General features: G+C 46.8%; 1 protein-coding gene across 1 annotated transcript in view; it reads right to left on the bottom strand.

The window, feature by feature from the left end:
- Window positions 1-18,568, bottom strand: part of RTN4R (reticulon 4 receptor) — a 121,191-nt gene that overhangs the window by 34,643 nt on the left and 67,980 nt on the right. The window lies entirely within an intron of this gene.

The raw sequence follows: 18,568 nt of genomic DNA, 5'->3' as shown, positions 1-18,568 counted from the left end.
CCATCATTCAACAGCCTAGCTTGACCATCCCTGACACTGGGTTAGGGTTGCTAACTCTGCGTTGGGAAATTCCTGGACATTTGGGGGCAGTGTCTGAAAAGGGACAGAGTTTGGAGAGAGGAGAGAGCTCAGCAGGAATGTGGTGCCATGAAGTCCACGTTCTGGCACAAGGCTACCATTTTCTCCAAGGGAGGAAACTGATCCATGTCATCTGGAGAGCAATTATAATTCTGGGAGAACTCCAGGCCGCACCTGCAGTTTGGCAATCCTACCCTGGGTAGAATCATTTCACCTACCGAGTAGCTGCAAAATCCCCTGCAAAGCAAGTAAATGAATCTCCACCAGCTCAAAGAAACAAAACGCCATCATAGCTATTGTGCAGCTGCAAAACTATTCAAGGCAGATGGCAGACAGGTAAACAGATCAGAGGTTCAGCTAACAGGTGATCACGGCTGCTGAATATGGTATGTTCGCCTATCAAGCATGTTTGCTGTAAAATTCGTCCCTAGAAACAGCGAGGGCCTGTCGCATTTTCCTCATTCTGAATTAATGATATCACTCAGCCAAATCTGATTGGCTACGGACTATTTGATCCCCAAGTGTCTGAGATCACTGTTCCCAAACAGATGACTTTTTTTTTTAAAAGGCACCCAATCAGGCAATGAACATGCAGCAAACAACCAGCAGGAGGCAGTTTTCAAGGAACGTTTCAGCCCTATAACATCTGGCTGAAATGCAGCTCTAGGCTTGCGGTTTTTGCACTGATTGGATTTTCTCAGTTCCCCAATGGCTCTTGAGATTTATTGTAACACCTGCGTGTGAAATAGTCTGCCATTCCCCTTCCCAAAGCCTAGACTGTCATTGTTCTCCACACAAAGCCCTGTCTGGGTATTGTTGCTCAAGTGAAGCTCATCTTGCGCATCAAGTAGCCGCTCCCTCCCTCCCTTCTTGCCACACGTATGCACACGTATAACAATAAATATCTGCAGAGCCTATTTGGAAGACAGAGATTCGCAACTTTGCCTGGCATTCCTCATGAAAACATCAAGTGGGAATCCGTTTTTAATAAAGAGCTCTAAACCACTGGATGAGGGCCAAGCCCCTCTAGCCCGAGCATCTATTCACAGGGGCCGCATCTCTCCCTTCTCTCTGTCATAAGCTGCTAGTAGCGGAACTTACCTATGAGAGATGCCAAGGGCTCCTGAGACCACAGTGTTCCAGCAGTCTGTGTAGGCGTCGGCTTTAAACTTTGAAAGGGTGATGTTTTATTTAAACATAAAGGCCCAAGATTCCAGCTCATTTCAGATAAATCTGTTGGTGCAAAAAAATATACCCATTTTTCTTTTTATACAAATCTGCCTCCCTTCTCCCTGGCAGAGTCGATTCGTCCTCTGTCCGACGTGCTTTACCTGCAGCAACGTTGTGTGATTCTTCAGTGTAAACACAGCCTTTTTAATTTCGGTTTGCGAGCATGGATGGAAACAAATGTATTAACCAAAGCAGGGTAAACAATGTTTCCGACCTTTCCTTTGTTATTAATATTCTCAGGTTCTTTGTGCTCATCTCCCCGGAGCAGGGAGAGGAGGGGGAGGGCAGGGAGCAGCCGCGACTCTGTTATAAAGCCCCCTTCATTTAGGAATGCTTTGTGGAACCAGGTGAACCTCTTTCATGAGGGGTGCAGAAGATTTTTAAAAACACACACACCGCCACAGCCGTCAAAGATGGAACAAAGAGACGTCCTGTCTTTGGAGTTCAAAGTGGAGGCGCTCCATGGAATGCACAACCACACACACAAAAACTATATCTTCGACCCACAGGGTTGCCAGCTCTGGGTTGGGAAATACCTGGAGATTTTTAGGACGGAGCCTAAGGAGGACGGGGTTTGGGGAGGGGAGGGACTTCAATGCCATAAAGTCCAATGGCCAAAGAAGCCATTTTCTCCAGGAGAACTGATTTCTATCGCCTGGAGATCAGTTGTAATAGCAGATCTCCAGCTACCACCTGAAGGTTACTCCTAAAAGAGAAGACACCACTGTACTGATACTAAACAGTTAGGAAATTTGCACAGGAGCGACACAACAATATGATTACAAAGTGCAAAAAAGTTCTATTTGGAAAAGCTACAAACAAATCACATTGTGTCTACAAAGTCCAATAGTAACTGATGTATAAATATTGAAGATGATAAAGCACAGGTGATGATGCTTTAAGAGATGACTCGGGGATACGGCCGTTTCAAATTTCTTCAATTCAATTCTTCATCAGTCCCCAAACGTGAAGAAGACTTGATACAAATAATTTTTGACTGCAGTTACTAATACAGGATAGTCACCACGTTCCACTTAGGATACAGCCAGTATAGCAGTTAGTAATACAAAATAGTCAACATGTTCCACGTAGGATACTGGCTGTATCCTACGTGGAACATGTTGACTATTTTGTATTACTAACTGCTATACTGGCTGTATCCTAAGTGGAACGTGGTGACTATTTTGTAATACTAACTGCTATACTGGCTGTATCCTAAGTGGAACGTGGTGACTATCCTGTATTAGTAACTGCAGTCAAAACTTAATTGTATCAAGTCTTCTTGACGTTTGGGGACTGATGAAGAATTGAACTGAAGAAATCTGAAACGGCCATATCCCCGAGTCATCTCTTAAAGCATCATCACCTGTGCTTCATTATCTTCAATATTTATACATCAGTTACTATTGGACTTTGAAGACACAATGTGATTTGTTTGTAGCTTTTCCAAATAGAACTTTTCTGCACTTTGTAATCATATTGCTGTGTCGTTCCTGTGCTAACCCCCTGAAGGTTTGCAGCCCTTCAGGTGGCACAAACCACCTGAAGGTTTGTGCCAGCTTGGTCCGAATCTGAAAATTTCCCAGCAATCTTGCTTGCGTCGTTGCGGAGTCTGACCCAACACGAAGATTTTGTTTCCCTGTACTTTTTACGGACCGGCTCTTACAAGGATTCTTGAATCATATCACGGAAAGTCTCATGGACTCATAGGGAATTTTTGACATAGATTTTGTATACAGTTTGGGTATAACAGTTTGTTTATTGTTTATTGTTCCCGCTCTGATGTCGAAGCTCTTTCACTTGTAGATATTGTTGCACTGTCTTTGCTATAAGTTGTTTCTCCGTTGAATATATGTTTTGCAATAGAGCCAAGTGTAGATAATTTTTGTATCAACTTCCAGGTAGTACCTGGAGATTTTCCAGATGTACAAATGATCTTCAGTCTACAAAGATCAGTCCCCCTGGGGAAAAGGTCTGCTTTGGAGAGCGGGCTCTATAGCACTATAACCCGCTGAGCTCCCTCCCCAGGTTACACCCTCAAATTAAAAGAGAGAGAAAATGGTTGAAAAAAGAATAATTTTATTCTGTTATGGGGAATTGTAATGGAATGCATCTATTCTTTTTTCCCACTGTGCCATTCTTCTGTTGTTGCTGTTCTTTTGTGGTCATTGTTGTGGCCCTCTTCTTCTGTATTCCACCTTTCAATTTCCAGGAATTTCCCAATCCTGGGTTGGCAAGTGGCAACCCTAGGCTGGAGAGAGTAATAGGGTTGCCAGGTCCCGCTTTGCCACTGGTGAAAGGTTTTGGGGCGGAGCCTGAGGAGGGCGGGGTTTGCCAAAGCAGCCATTTTCTCCGGGTGAACTCATCTCTGTCGGCTGGAGATCAGTTGTAATAGCAGGAGATCTCCAGCTAGTACCTTGAGGTTGGCAACCCTAGAGAGTAACCAAGTTTCACCAAAAGAGTTTGGAGCCCTCTGATCAGAAGGAACAGCCAAGGAATTTTAAAGGAAGCAAAAAAACCATTCTAAAAAGACTGGTGAAGGGGGAGAGGGGGATCCTCAGCCTCCAGACCATCCAGGAGAGTTAAAAAGCACTGAACAAGGCTGGTTAATCTGACAGTGTTTTAGCAGCTTCCCCAGAGTGCCACGCTGGTGTGCTACAGTTTATGTGCCTTATTCACACACTGAATGCTAATGCAGCTCTCCGGCCCTGGCCTGCCTTTAAATCCTCTGCCTTGAACTTTCCAAATGCCATGCCCGTAGCAGGGCAGGGCCTTAAATCTGCCAGCAAAATGGCTCTTCCCACCCGCCACCAGTGCCAGGCTCCCAAGGAGATGATGGATGCCATGGCTTTGAGCTGCAGCGGCACAATGCAGCCTCGCTGCCGGTATCTGTGAAGCTGCTCCGACTTCTCCTTGGCTCTTGGCAATGTCGTTACGAGCCAATGATTGGGATGCCTCCTTTGAAGGCTAGAGGTTATGTTGAGTCTGCCTCTCCCCTTTCACTGGGCTTAGGCTGAAGCAGGGCTGTTGCAGTCAGAGCTGCCGCTAGCGTTTTCTCCATCTAAAAACAATGTGTATGGCTTCTCCTCAAGCAGAATTCCTAAGGAATTTCTGGGAAAGACACAGGAGTTTCAGTTAGGGTTGCCAGGTCCCTCTTCACCACCAGCAGGACATTTTTGGGGCAGAGCCTGAGGAGGGCGGAATTTGGGGAGGGGGGGGGGCTTCAGTGCCATAGACTCCAGTTGCCAAAGAGGCCATTTTCTCCAGGGGAACTGATCTCTATCGGCTGGAGATCAGTTGTAATAGCAGGAGATCTCCAGCTAGTACCTGGAGGTTGGCAAGTCTAGTTTCAATAAGATTAGCAATGTGTTTCAGGGGTGGTGGGTCCTGTGTATCTCAATTGGTGGAGTCTTGCCCTCAAGGCCCTTGGTTCAAAAGGCTAATATCAGTGCAGGGGTGAGGGGCAGTTGATTAGCACAACTGTGCAGGGGTGGAAGGGTTAAACCCCCTCGCCCATCCCCACACAGCCCCAGTCTGAAACAGGGCCCATATGGCTGTAAATGTTCTTTTAAAGATCTCATCTAATTTCTTCAGACAGCACATAGTTAAATTGTGGGATGTGGTGCCACAGGATGTGGTGACAGCCACCAACATGGAAGGCTCTAAAGGGGGAGTGGACAAATGCATGGAGGATGGAGCTATCAATGGATCGTTTATCTGGTTGATACTAGTATGCACACTTTGTATTAGGGTTGCCAGGCCCCTCTTTGCCACCAGCAGGAGGTTTTGGGGGCGGAGCCTGAGGAGGGCGTGGTTTGAGGAGGGGAGGGACTTCAATGCCGTTGAGTCCATTTCTCCTGGTGAACTGATCTCTATTAGCTGGAGATCAGTTGTAATAGTGGGAGATCGCCAGCTAGTACCTGGAGGTTAAATCTTAATAATTTGCTACGTGTGCTGAACAAACACTGGTTAAGGAGAAATACAGCACCCGGCTCCAATAACACTATTTATATATGTAAATATAGAGGGGGTAAAAACCCAACCAAAGAAATAATCTCAGTGTAACTCTCAACAAAAATATTCCATACACATTCCAATAAATTACCACATCATGCTGACACCAGCATCATATTACACACTACAACAATTTAAACAACACAAAATCGTGTTAACGTCTGGTTACCTCACCAGTCAACATGAAACACAAATGAAAGTAAGAAAATGATATTTTCCAGAAGTCCAAAATCCAAAATCCCAAAGTCCAAGGTCCAAAATCAAACTCCAATCCAGGATCTAAAGTTCATATAAGGTTCCAAAATTCAATCACAGTTCATTCAAATTCAATTCATTCAAAATTCAAAACGACACCTCCGGATTTGTGTTTTGCCAACAGAAAGCTTCTTCAGTTGATTAATTCATATGTTGATTAACTTATGTAGGAAAATTATCCTTCATGGGGGTACAACGACCTCAACGACCAGCGACCACTAGGGCTCTTCCCTATCTCTGAGGAGGGCGGGGTTTGGGGAGGGGAGGGACTTCAATGCCATAGAGTCCAATTTCCAAAGCAACCATTTTCTCCAGGTGAACTGATCTCTATCAGCTGGAGATCAATTGTAACAGCAGGAGATCTTCTGCTATTACCTGGAAGTTGGAGACCCTAAAAACATCCCCCATTTACAGCCTTACTCAGGTCTTACAAACTGAGGGCTGTGGCTTCTTTCATTGAGCCAATCCATCTCTTGTTGGGTCTTCCTCTTTTCCTACTCCTTTCAACTTTTCCTAGCAACGTTGTCTTTTCCAGTGAGTCTTACAGATCTTATTTTTTCCTCACTTTTTTTGCGGTCTTTTGCGAGTGCTTGAAAAGAGCAAGCTCCCCCCCCCAAAAAAATGCGAGGAAAGCTTGCAAAAAGCGAGTCTAAAGGGAGGGGAGCCATGGGGAGCTCACCCATCATCACTAACGCGTACCTTCACCTTATGGCCTCAGCAGTCTGTGCTCAGCCTCAGAGGAGAAGGGACCGAGGGGCAGCTGGGCCAATCTAATCCCAAAGCCATCCTGGGTTCACTTCTCCCATGTTCCTTCCCAGCTGACAGACTATCCCAGCTATCAACCGGGCGGCCTGCACAAGCCAACAGGAAACAAATGGAGGATTTGGCTCAGCAAAGGTCTGCCACCGAGAAGAGGCCAGCTCCACTCCCAAACCGGCAAAGAGGGGAACACGTTGCTAACCTCTATTAATAATGCAGCTGCTGCCTCCCCGGTCTGTCACCCACTGCTCACCGGGGCACTGAGGAAAATGCTGATTTCTTACTTTTGACATATTTTTTCCTTTGCCGTGTTGTGGAATATTTCTGCAAGAATTACACAAAAAAACATTTTAAAACCCACTGAGAATGCCTGAAGAATTTCCACCACATGAATGGCATTGAAACAGACAAGGCAGGACAGTCAGCCACACTCAAGGTATCCTGCTCATTGTCCTGCATATATTTACACAAATTAGCCAATGTAAACTAGTATAGTGGTTTCTTCCCACACACACACATATACTCCAACTGGGGAAAGTATAGGGTTGCCAACCTCCAGGTGGCGGCTGAAGATCTCCCAAAATTACAACTGATCTCCTGGAGAAAATGGCATTTAAGTCCCACCCCTCCCAAACCCCACCCTCCTCAGGCTCCGCCCCCAAAACCTTCCACCGGTAGTGAAGAGGGACCTGGCAACACTAGGAAAGTACCAATCCACTTCCTATTCGAAGTTTCCCCCTTGGTCAGTCCATCAGTCTGTCACATTTTTTTTCCACCCGTCCTCCAAGGTAGTACACATGGTCCTTGAGGTAGTACACATGGTCCACCCCTCCTCCATTCTGTCTTCACAACAGCCCTGCGAGGTGGGCTAGGCTCAGAGAGAGGGACTACCCCAAGGTCACCCAGAGAGTTTCATCGCTTGAGTGGCGATTTGAATCAGCATCTTGTAAACCCTAGCCAGACATGCTATTAAAACCGCCCATGTCACAAAACACCAAGTTATTTAGAATTTTCAAGTGAGAAGCAAAAAGGGAATCAAAAGGTGTGTGTGTGGAAATGTAGCAAAAAAAAATTAGTTTTTTATTGTCTACTGGATTTATGAATATCTCCTGACAGTACCCAAACGCAATCTACCAAAAATAGAATTGATAGCAATTAAAATTTAAACAAAGTAATAAGACAACCAATTCAATAAAAAAAACACCCAGATGTATATTAAAACAGTAGACACAATCCCATTTTTCTCCATCTATCGAGTGCATTTTTATCCCACCCTGTCTCCAAGGAACTGGGGGGAGGGGCATATATTATTCTCTCTCTCTCTCTCTCTTCCATTTTATCTCCACAACAACAGTGTGAGGTAGGTTCGACTGTGTGTAGGGGGCTGGCCCAAAGTCACCCAACAAATTTTCATGCCAGAGTGGGGATTTGAACCTGGGTCTTCCAGCCCCTAGTCTAACACTCTAACCACTATATTTGCAGGAGGTATGTTGACAGACTGTCTGCTGTCTTTGGCCTTGAGGCTGGTTCGGATAGAAAAATAAGCTCAGATAAATAAATTTAACCACATAGGACCGTAACAACTTCCAATATACGCACATAAATTAAGAATAACAGGGAAAAGTTGCCACGTGGTGACTTTTCTGTCTCCGATAATGGAATAAACTCATCCTTGGTTATTGTGCAGATTTGCAGCTTGAGGTTGGGAGAGTGGAACTAGAAACAAAATTCCACCCATGGAATTGAAATTTTCCAGCTAGCTCAAGATCACAATTTCGGCCTGTTTCGACCTTGTCTCCGTATTCATGCCTTTTACAAGCTTGGCTTTGCATCTCCTTGTCTTGCAACGTAGAGCAGCTAAATTGTCTTTCAGAGTTCATAATATGAAGAATTTCACACCCCTAGTTATGAGTCTGGCTCCTTTCGGAGCTCCCTTCTCTCACTGGAGTCCCCCAGTGAGTTGGTACCACAGTCCGTTCTGGACAACAACGCTAGTGATGCTCCAGAGAATGCACTATAAACTTAAGGAACTCAGGACAACAGGATACGGCAATGGCCATAAGTATAGATAGCTTTTTAAAAGAATTTGACACATTTGGGGGTAGGTCGATCAGTGGCTATTAATTATCCATAAATGATCTTCAGTGGTCAAAGGCAGCATACCTCTCGATATCAGTGGGTTCAGAGGAGGATCTACGGTGAAACTAATGAAGCTGAAGCTTCAGGGCCCCTAATCCCAGAGGGGGCCCCTGAAGCAACTTTTTTTAATGAGTGAATTTCTCAACAAAATCGATGGAGTTTTTTAAGTGATAGAATCATAAGCCAATGGGTTGAAGTACTTAATATTGACATTAGAATATGCTCTAATACCCATTTCATATGGCCTCAAAATGTCCCTGTCATTGGTCAAATTTCACAATTTTCTCAGGGGCTTGCAGCACCCGAACCCCCAGCTGTAAGGGCACACTGAGCTCGCCAGGATCTATTCACAGCCTACATTTGGGCATCTGGATTGTCCAGTCCTTTGTTGGTGTGTGGCTTAATAGTTCTGCAATTTTATTTCATCACTATATGGCCCATTGTCAAGGACTCCACCCCACCACCCTTTTCTCCACCATTTGAGCCTCGAGGTCCTTGCAAAGGCAGCAAGGCCCTTTGGACCTTGTTGGATGTTGCCCTATTGTTGCCAATTGCGAAGGGGCCCCCAGAACAGTTCAAGCTTCAGGACCCCAAAAATGTAGGTCCACCACTGAGTGGGTTAAGATAAAGGATTAGGTGTCACCTGCCAGCAATACTAGTGTGCTTTCTGGAGGCATCTGGCTGGCCATTAGTGTTGCCAGGTCCCTCTTCGCCACCGGTTTTTGGGGTGGAGCCTGAGGAGGGCGGGGTTTGGGGAGGGGAGGACTTCAAGGCCATAGAGTCCAATGGCCAAAGCGGCCATTTTCTCCAGGGGAACTGATCTCTATCGGCTGGAGATTAGGAGGAGATCTCCAGCTACTACCTGGAGGTTGTAGGAAAAAGGCACCTCTATGCTAGTTTGGAAATCAGCATAGATGTGAAAAGATTAAACAAAGTGCAAAACTTTATAATGCTACACTATAACACAAACCACAACAGGTAATACAAACAGATATAACACAAGCAGCATAAACATGTGCAACATCAAAAGGCAGTCCAAGACCAACATATAGAGTCAAAAGGTATACAGTCCTTCAAAAGTAAGTGTTCAGCAATCCCTTGAAAGGTGAATGTACACAGTCAACAGTGGTCCCACGAAGGTTTCCACAAAGTGAAGACACAGACCGATGGGGATACGGCCGTTTCGATTTCTTATATTAATCTCTTCTTCAGTCCCCCAAAACAGCTTATTCTTACTTCAAATTTGACTGCCAGCAATATTTTTTGATCATCAACCAGTTCCACACAGGGATACAAAAAGTGTAGCAACCCTATTGGCCATTGCTGGACATATACTACTGGACCGCAGTCTGATCCAGCGTAACCATTTTTAAACACTTCGGAAGGTGGCTCCAAATCCGCGCCTGCTTCTCTCCAGCCCTCCCTCCCTCTTCTGCCGCAGCACTCCATTTACACTTCACTTTTTGCAAATCACAAGGTGTGTGTTCGGGGCTGCTGGAGTTTACTATTCAGCAATCCTTTAAGCAATCTGCACAAAAGGGAAAAGCAGCCCCCGACGCCGTCCTGTAACTCTCAGCACAAATCATTTTGTGGTGCAATCATTCAGCAAGCCCAGGGACAGCCGAGACAGATCAAGGGCTATGTGCTGATAAACTGAGGTGACTAGCGCATTTCTGACAAGCTTTGCTTCTTGTGTGGCTGGTGCTTACTCCAGGATGAACAAACCCAGCCAGGAAATAGGCTGCTGAAATGACCCGGAGATTGGAATTGATCATGCATGCCCAGCCCTGGGAGAGAAAGAGGCAGTCGTGCCGAAAGGGATCTCTCCTGACTTTTAAAGTACTGGTGTCGGCTCCCACTTGCAGAGGTTGAAATAGAGCCAGTGAGCACCTAACAATGTAAAGTGTGAACAAGAATCATAGAATCATGAGATTGGAAGGGACCGCCAGGGTCAACTAGTCCAACCCCTTGCACAATGCAGGAAATCCACAACTACCTCCCCCACACGCACCCAGTGACCCCTACTCCATGCCCAAAAGATGGCCAAGATGCCCTCCCTCTCATGCTCTGCCTAAGATCATACAATCAGCATTGCTGACAGATGGCCATCTAGAAAAAGATTGAAGCTCATAGGTGGCATTAGCTGGGGCAGCTGCCCTATGCCCTGCGCTGGTGGGGAGGGGCTCCATGGGAAGCACCTGGCCACTGAGCATCCCTGGTTACTGGCTGCTGTTCCTGACTATAAACAGCAAGCGGCATCACTCTGGCAGTGGCTGTAAGGTGGGGGAGGGGGCACCCACCCTATGGCTGATTGTCAGCTGCTGCCCTGAAGCCACACACCCCACCCAGTGATTATGGGGCCCCCATCTTTGGCTTTTGCACAGGGTGCCAGAATCACTGTGGCTGTCCCTTCTGGAACCCCCAAGTCAAGCAGTCATCAGAGAGCCATGTCTGGCTGCACCTCCCTGTTGTGTGATGCATGTTTGGTGAGAAATCCGGATGGGTGGAAAGGCCAGAAGGAAAAAAAAACCTGATATTAAGCTGAAACAGGGGGTCCATTTCATGAAAATTCAGGAGGAGGAGGAGGAGGAGGAGAAGGAAGAAGAAGAAGAGGAGGAGGAGGAGTTGGTTTTTATTTGTCCATTTTACCACTTAAGGAAGAATCAAACCGGCTTACAATCACCTTCCCTTCCCCTCCCAACACCTTGTGGGGAAGGTGGGGTTGAGAGAGTGTGACTAGCCCAATGTCACCCAGCTGGCTTCATGTGTAGGAGTGGGGAAACAAATCCAGTTCACCAGATTAGCCTCCACCGCTCATGTGGAGGAGTGGGGAATCAAACCCAGTTCTCCAGATCGGAGTCCACCACTCCAAACCAGCACTCTTAACCACTACGCCATGCAAGCCCTTCCCTTTAATCAATTATTATGGTCTTTGGCAATATCTTGAAAAAGGAATAGGTGTCAGGAGAGGAGAGGGGATGCTTCCCTGTTGCTCGGGCAACATCAAATTGGGCATCCCAGTTAACGTAACGAAATGCAGAAGAGTGACATCTGGGGCTCTGCGTCCGGATTGGGATGTCTTCTTTCTCTGCTGTGTTAATTTCATTGGGACACACACTGCAGTGCAAGGAAACATCAGCCCAGTGGCAACAAGGATGACTTCCCCCTATCCCTGATGCTCCTGCAGCAGCTGCAGTTTTAAGGGATTAATGGCTTCAAAGAGGCACAAAATACGAAAGGAGGGAGGAGGGAAAGAGTTGCCAACATTTTTGCCTTTCCCCCAATGGCAACTGTTGCAGCAAAGACAAACAAACCTCCCCAAAAATCTGGCACGGCAATACAAGGAGGAATGAAACATCTGGACAGGCTGGGCCAGCGCAACCATACCCACAGAGCAAGCAATGAAGTCCTGTAATATTTTCCACGAGAAGCAGCCAAAACATCCTAACAAGGTGTGTATGGCAAAACAGTGTTCAAGCTTTCAAATGCTCTAGACCTCTTCATCACAGGATGTTCAGTACCAACATCTGGGGAAAGAGAGAAAATCTGTCGTTTTAAGGCACGCTGGGCATAGCCCAGAGTCTGCAGTTGTAGCTTTAAAACGAAAACAGGATGTGCTGCAGACTCGGTTGGATATGTTTAGAAAGATGATTTGGAGTGGTGGTGGGGGGACAGATGTTTCAAGATGAACCAAGTCGCTGAGAGAAATGAAATTACAAACCGTGTGGCCTTCTCACATTCTGAATCTGAAAGACAGCAGTTAGTCCAATATGCTTCCCAGAGAAGGCTAAGATAATCTAATACCAACTTACTGGCGGTCCCCAGCACGAAGAGTGTCCGTCTGGCCTCGGCCAGGGCTTTTTCTGACTTGGCCCCAGCCTGGTGGGACAGTCTTTCTAATGAGACCAGGGCCCTGCGGGACCTTATGGAGTTCCGCAGGGCCTGTAAAACGGAATTGTTCCACCAAGCATTATATGGTTGAGGCCAGCTATGATCCTTACTATAAATGCTAGCCTCCCTACCTTACCCTCCGCTACCAAACAAATGCTTGCAGGCCATACTATGGCCTTATATTGCAACCTTGTGTGCCATTAGAAATTATGCTTTTAATTGGTTAGGGCAGTTTTAACTCACTGTTCTATGTGATTTTATGGGGTTTACTGCATGTTTCGTATTTTGTGTGAGCTGATCTGAGCCCGGCTTGCTGGGGTAGAGTGGGTGATAAGATTGATTTAAATAAATAAATAAATAAATAAATAAATGCATACATACATACATACATACATACATACATACATATCTAATCAAGCCTAGGCAGCGTTACACCCAGGGCCGGTGCTACCATTAGGCGAACTAGGCGATCGCCTAGGGAGCAGACCTCAGAGGGGTGCAGAACTGGCCGGAAGGGCACAGTTTTAAAGAGATTCTTTTCTTGGGGGAAAATTATATATTTTTAATTTTAAGATAAGTACAACTATGGAGTATAATTAACATGGAATATAATTAATTATAACATCTCATAAAAAGTTTTGTGCTTTTATTTTTTTCTACAAGACATCTGTTTTTAAATATTGGTTACCAATGGGGGGGGGGCACAAGCAGTTAGCCTTGCCTAGGGCCCAAAATCTCCAGGTATTTCCCAGCCTGGAGCTGGCAACCCTAATCATCCAGACCATGTGACCCATCCCGTTCCACACCCATCACAAACCTCATCTTTTTCTTTCCAACCTCTCTATGGCTGGCATTTTTCTGCCCTTATTTTCCATCTTGTTTCTGCCTGTAACCTTCGTTTCTCCAGCTCTCCCATCCTCAGCCGCTTACAGGCCTGATGCTTCCTTAAGCAAGTCCACCCACCTCTCCCTTGCTGCTCGTATTTCCCTCTCACAACACCTACATGGAGCATCCGCTTTCTCTCCCTCTTTCTTCAAGCCCTCCTCAAACCCCTTCTTTTCCACGAAGCCTTTAGTTTAGCCCCTCTATCTTCACCTCTCCCCAACTGAAACAAAGACTAAGCACATGTAACGTAGGGCAAAATCTTCAAATAAAATCAAAGTGATATTTGGTGATAATTCAGCCTACTAGGGACTGAGGAGTCTGCCTGTTTTATACAGAGTTGCCGTTACCCAAAAAGAGCAGATTTACCATTTGGGGTATTGTTAAACCCAGCCCTACTGATGGTGATCCTTCAGACAGTCTCCCGTTAGGCATAGGGTTGCCAGGTCCCTCTTCACCACTGGCAGGAGCTTTTTGGGGTTGAGCCTGAGTAGGGTGGGGTTAGGGGAGGGGAGGGACTTCAATGCCATAGAGTCCAATTGCCAAAGAGGCCATTTTCTCCAGGTGAACAAGTCTCTATCGGCTGGAGATCAGTCGTAATAGCAGGAGATCTCCAGTTGGTACCTGGAGGTTGGCAACCCTAGTTAGGCATGTAGAACCTTCTGCTCACTTTGGCACCTACATAGGGCCTGATTCAGTTTAAGACAGGGTTGCAAACTTCAGCCTGGAAAATTCTTGGAGATTTGGAGGCAGAGCTGGGGGAGGGGAGGGTTTGGAGATGGGAGGGACCTCTGCAGGAATGGGGTGCCACCCTCCGAAGCTGCCATTCTCTCCATGGAAACTGATCTCTGCATTCTGGAGATCAGATGTAATTCCAGGAGAACTCCCGATCCCACCTGGAGGCTGGCAACTAGCTCAAGATCACATTGTGTGCTGCGAAGAAAGGCAACCCCTTCTCCTCACATCATTGTCTCAGTCCAAAACGACCTTATGAAGCTGCTATTTGCCCCCATTTGTTCTGTTGCGTGTAGTATTGTCTACTCTGACTAGCAGTGGCTCTCCAGGGTCTTAGACAGAGGTTTTTCAGTGCACCTACTACTAGGGTTGCCAACCTCCAGGTGGTGGATGGAGATCTCCCACTATTAAAACTGATCTCCAGGTGACAGTGATCAGTTCACCTGGAGAAAATGCCTGCTTTGGCAGTTGTACTCTATGGCATTGAAGTCCCTCTCCAAACCCCTCCCTCCTCAGGCTCCACCCCCAAAATCTCCAGGTATTTCCCAATCCAGAGCTGGCAACCTTACCTACTACCCAATCTTTTTTTAAAAAAACTGGAGATATCAGGGATTGACCTGACCTGGATGGCCCAGGCTAGCCTGATCTCGTCAGATCTCAGAAGCTAAGCAGGGTCAGCCCTGGTTAGTATTTGGATGGGAGACCACCAAGGAAATCCAGGGTTGTTATACAGAGGAAGGCACTGGCAAACCACCTCTGTTAGTCTCTTGCCATGAAAACCCCAAAAGGGGTCGCCATAAGTCGGCTGCGACTTGACGGCACTTTACACACACACATCAGGGATTGAACTTGGGACCTTTTGCATGCAAAGTGGATGTCCAGCTGCTGAGCCAGGGCCCCATCCCTAAGCAAACACATGGAATTGAATAATTATTCTCCTCATTACCCTCACCGTCCTATGCCCCCTATATCCCCGCTTCTCCCACTTTAAATTTTAGATTGTACATTCCTTGGGGCAGGGACTCGTCCATTTGCTTGCTGTAACCCTAGAAAGCCATCCTTTGCTATCACTGCAAATCGTGTTTGCAAGGAAGTTCAGTTTAAGCTTCACACGCATGACCTTGGTAATCCCCATAAAAACTCTGTATGGGATCAGGGGTGTCAAAGATACCGTGTTACCAGAATGTCAAGGAGGGGGCCGCAGAACCGCTCTGCTGGCATGTGGCTGATCAGCTTTAACGGGAGGGGGGAAAAATCCATTTTCCATTTCACCAGCCACCAGAGCCCATTTTCCCTGCTCCCATTTCCTTGCTGCCTGAGCAAGCTTCACACCAGTAATTGCTTATTAGAAAACGCAATGTCCTGCACAGCGTTGCGGCTGGCTCTCAGTAGCCCGGCTGAGCTCTGGCAATAAACCGGTTAGCGAGAATTGCCCTCCTAACGCTCCTAAACCCACAATGTGAAGTGAGATGCAGAAAAGCCATTTCACGCCGCCGGCCGCCGGTCCGCGACCGAGGGACGGGACGCGGCAGCTTGCAGCAGCGTCTTCCTTGCCAAGGCTAAGTGGAGGGATGCTGTGAGCTTGATTGTTCTGCTCCTGATGCACACAGCTTTCCAGACCCACACGCATACACAATTGCAGCGTCTGACGCCGCCAGGTGTTGCACCAGGATGTTAGTGTACAGCAGCGTTTCAGTCTGGCATAAGGTATGCTTTGGAATGGCAGGGAAGGAGGCGCAAGGCCCACGCTGCTTCTTGGTGGGAGGGGCAGGGAGAGAGCAATGCAGTCGCTCGCACATGGGGGGCCACAGTGATTCAGGTGCTGCAGATACGGTATCAGCTCAAAAATCACATATCTGTGTTCGCAAACAAACATCCAGCACCGAGAAGGGGGCAATATCTCCGGGCTTAAACTGCCCTATGAGGAGCGGTTAAATCGCTTAGGGCTGTTTAGCTTGGAAAGAAAGCAGTTAAGGGGAGACATGATAAAGGTCTATAAAATTATGCATGGTTTGGAGAGAGTGGACAGGGAGAAGCTTTTCTCCCTCTCTCATGATACTAGAACGCAGGGTCATCTGCTGAAGCTGGAGGGTGAGAGATTCAAGACAGATAAAAGGAAGAATTTCTTCACACAACGCATAGTTAAATGTTGGAACTCCCTGCCCCAGGATGTGGTGATGGCTGCCAACTTGGAAGGCTTTAAGAGGGGAGTGGACCTGTTCATGGAGGAGAGGGATATTCATGGCTACTAGTCAAAATGGATACTAGTCATAATGCAGACCTATTCTCTCCAGGATCAGAGGAGCATGCCTAATATATTCGGTGCTGCAGAACACAGGCAGGATGTTGCTGCTGCTGCAGTCGTCTTGTTTGGGGGCTTCCTAGAGGCACTTGGTTGGCCACTGTGTGAACAGACTGCTGGACTTGATGGGCTTTGGTCTGATCCAGCATGGCTTTTCTTATGTTCTAGATGTTTCTTCTGTGGAAACGATGTCAGTGTGGTGTAATGGTTAGAGCGTTAGAATAGGATCTGGGGCGTCCAGGTATGGATTCCTGCTCTGCCATGAAAGATTGCTGTGTGACCTTGGGCCAGTCATACACTTTCAGCTTCACCCACCTCACAGGGCTGTTGTGAGAATAAAATGGAGGAGAGAACAACGTAACCCACGTTGGGTCCCCAAATGAGGAGAAAGGTGGGAAATAAACAAAGTAAATTAATAAGAATGCAGGTTTCTGATTTCTATACATCCTACCTGACCATCTCATATGACCCTCCATGCATCTGAAGAAGTGAGCTCTGATTCACAAATGCTTCTGGTGGAATCAATTCTCCTTAGACAAAGGGCCTTAGACAAAGGGATACACAACTCTTGTGCAGGAGGTTGGACTAGATGACCCTGGTGGTCCCTTCCAACTCTATGATTCTATGATTCTCTCACCCTACCCTTTCCCATCATCTTTCACACAGGGCCATTGGTGCCAGAAGCCAAAGTGGGGATCTCCCCAAACATACCCCACATGACAGACATCTGTGTGTTTTCCCGCTCATTATGAGTATGCTGTTATAGAGGGATGAAGTGGGGGGGGGGTGTCAATGGAACTGTCCCTCACTGTTGCCAAGGGTGATTTATTTCCCTTTCAGATTGACTTTGTGGCCCTTCACACCCCAACAGCCCTGGCTTACCTCACCCACCAAGGCTTCACTCACAAACAAAAAATTGACCTCCCTCCACACCTCAACATCTGGAAATTCTCACTTTATTTCCACAGGCTCAAAAACTGGGGTGTGGGCAGATGCAGGGGGGGGAGAGAAATGTATTATTTATTCATTTATCAGCTGCAAGCAAGAATCACATAAACAGGGGGGGAAGCTCTTTGTACACTCATACCCTGAGCTGTGCACACTCACTCGAACTTAAAAAAAAATTCTGCACTTGGGTAACCCAAACTCCTTGCCAAGAACATCAGAATTCTATGACCTATATAAATTAGGCAAAGGGGGCTTGTGTGAATATTCTCTGATTTTTGCATCATCTATTCTGTATTTGGAGTCATTTGCTAATAAAGGGAGAGGAGCTTTGCAAAATCCTAAAGCACCCCCCCCCAAAAACGTAGGGTTGCCAACCTCCATGTACTAGCTGGAGATCCCCTGCTGTTGCAACTCATCTCCAGCCGATAGAGATCAGTTCCCCTGGAGAAAATGGCCGCTTTGGTCATTGGACTCTATGGCATTGAAGTCACTCCCCTCCCCAAACCCCACCCTCCTCAGGCTCCACCCCCTGAACCTCCCACCGGTGCCGAAGAGGGACCTAGCAACCCTACCAAAACTGTAAAAAAAAATTGTCCCACACATTTCTTCGTAACCAGAATGGTCCCAAGCTTGTTCCTTTTAAAAAATGAAAACATAAAATTCTCAGGAAGAAGCATTCCGGACTCAGTATTAAATTCTGTACCTTTTCTTCACCCTAAAGACACAAAATTATAGCACAGGGGTGACTGGAACTCCCAGAGACACCCTCTTCATCTTATCTAAACTATTCCTGCTTCTTTTGAAATTCCTTGGACATTTTTCTGGAGCAAGAGCAACTTGGGGCTTCTGCCTCGGAGCTAGGGTTGCCAGGTCCCTCTTCGCTACCAGCTGGAGATATTTGGGGCGGAGCCTGAGGAGGGCAAGGTTTGGGGATGGGAGGGACTTCAATGCCATAGAGTCCAATGGCCAAAGCGGCCATTTCCTCCAGGTGAACTGATCTCTATCGGCTGGAGATCAGCTGTAACAGCAGGAGATCTCCAGCTAGTACCTGGAGGGTGGCAACCCTACTTGCAGCCAAACTATAGAGCATCACTTCTTGGCCCCACATTCCAAGGTGCCTTCCAGTAGGCGGATGTGGCTCTCTCCCTTGTCACAGTGGGAACAAGGATCTTAATTATTGATCGGTCGGTATGCAAAGCAAGGATCATGGTGAGTCAAAGGAGAAGGGGCACGTCGCCCGCTCTTCTTTCCTGATTAAAAAAAAAAATTTAACAGGCGACAGAACGGTATGAATTTTTGAAGAGACCTTTTTGTAACTACTCAAGCTATCCGTCC

Source organism: Euleptes europaea, chromosome 13 (assembly GCF_029931775.1).
Source record: "Euleptes europaea isolate rEulEur1 chromosome 13, rEulEur1.hap1, whole genome shotgun sequence".
Taxonomy (NCBI): Eukaryota; Metazoa; Chordata; class Lepidosauria; order Squamata; family Sphaerodactylidae; genus Euleptes; species Euleptes europaea.
Note: the sequence above shows the minus strand (reverse complement) of the source record. Positions and strands in the feature narration are given on the sequence as shown.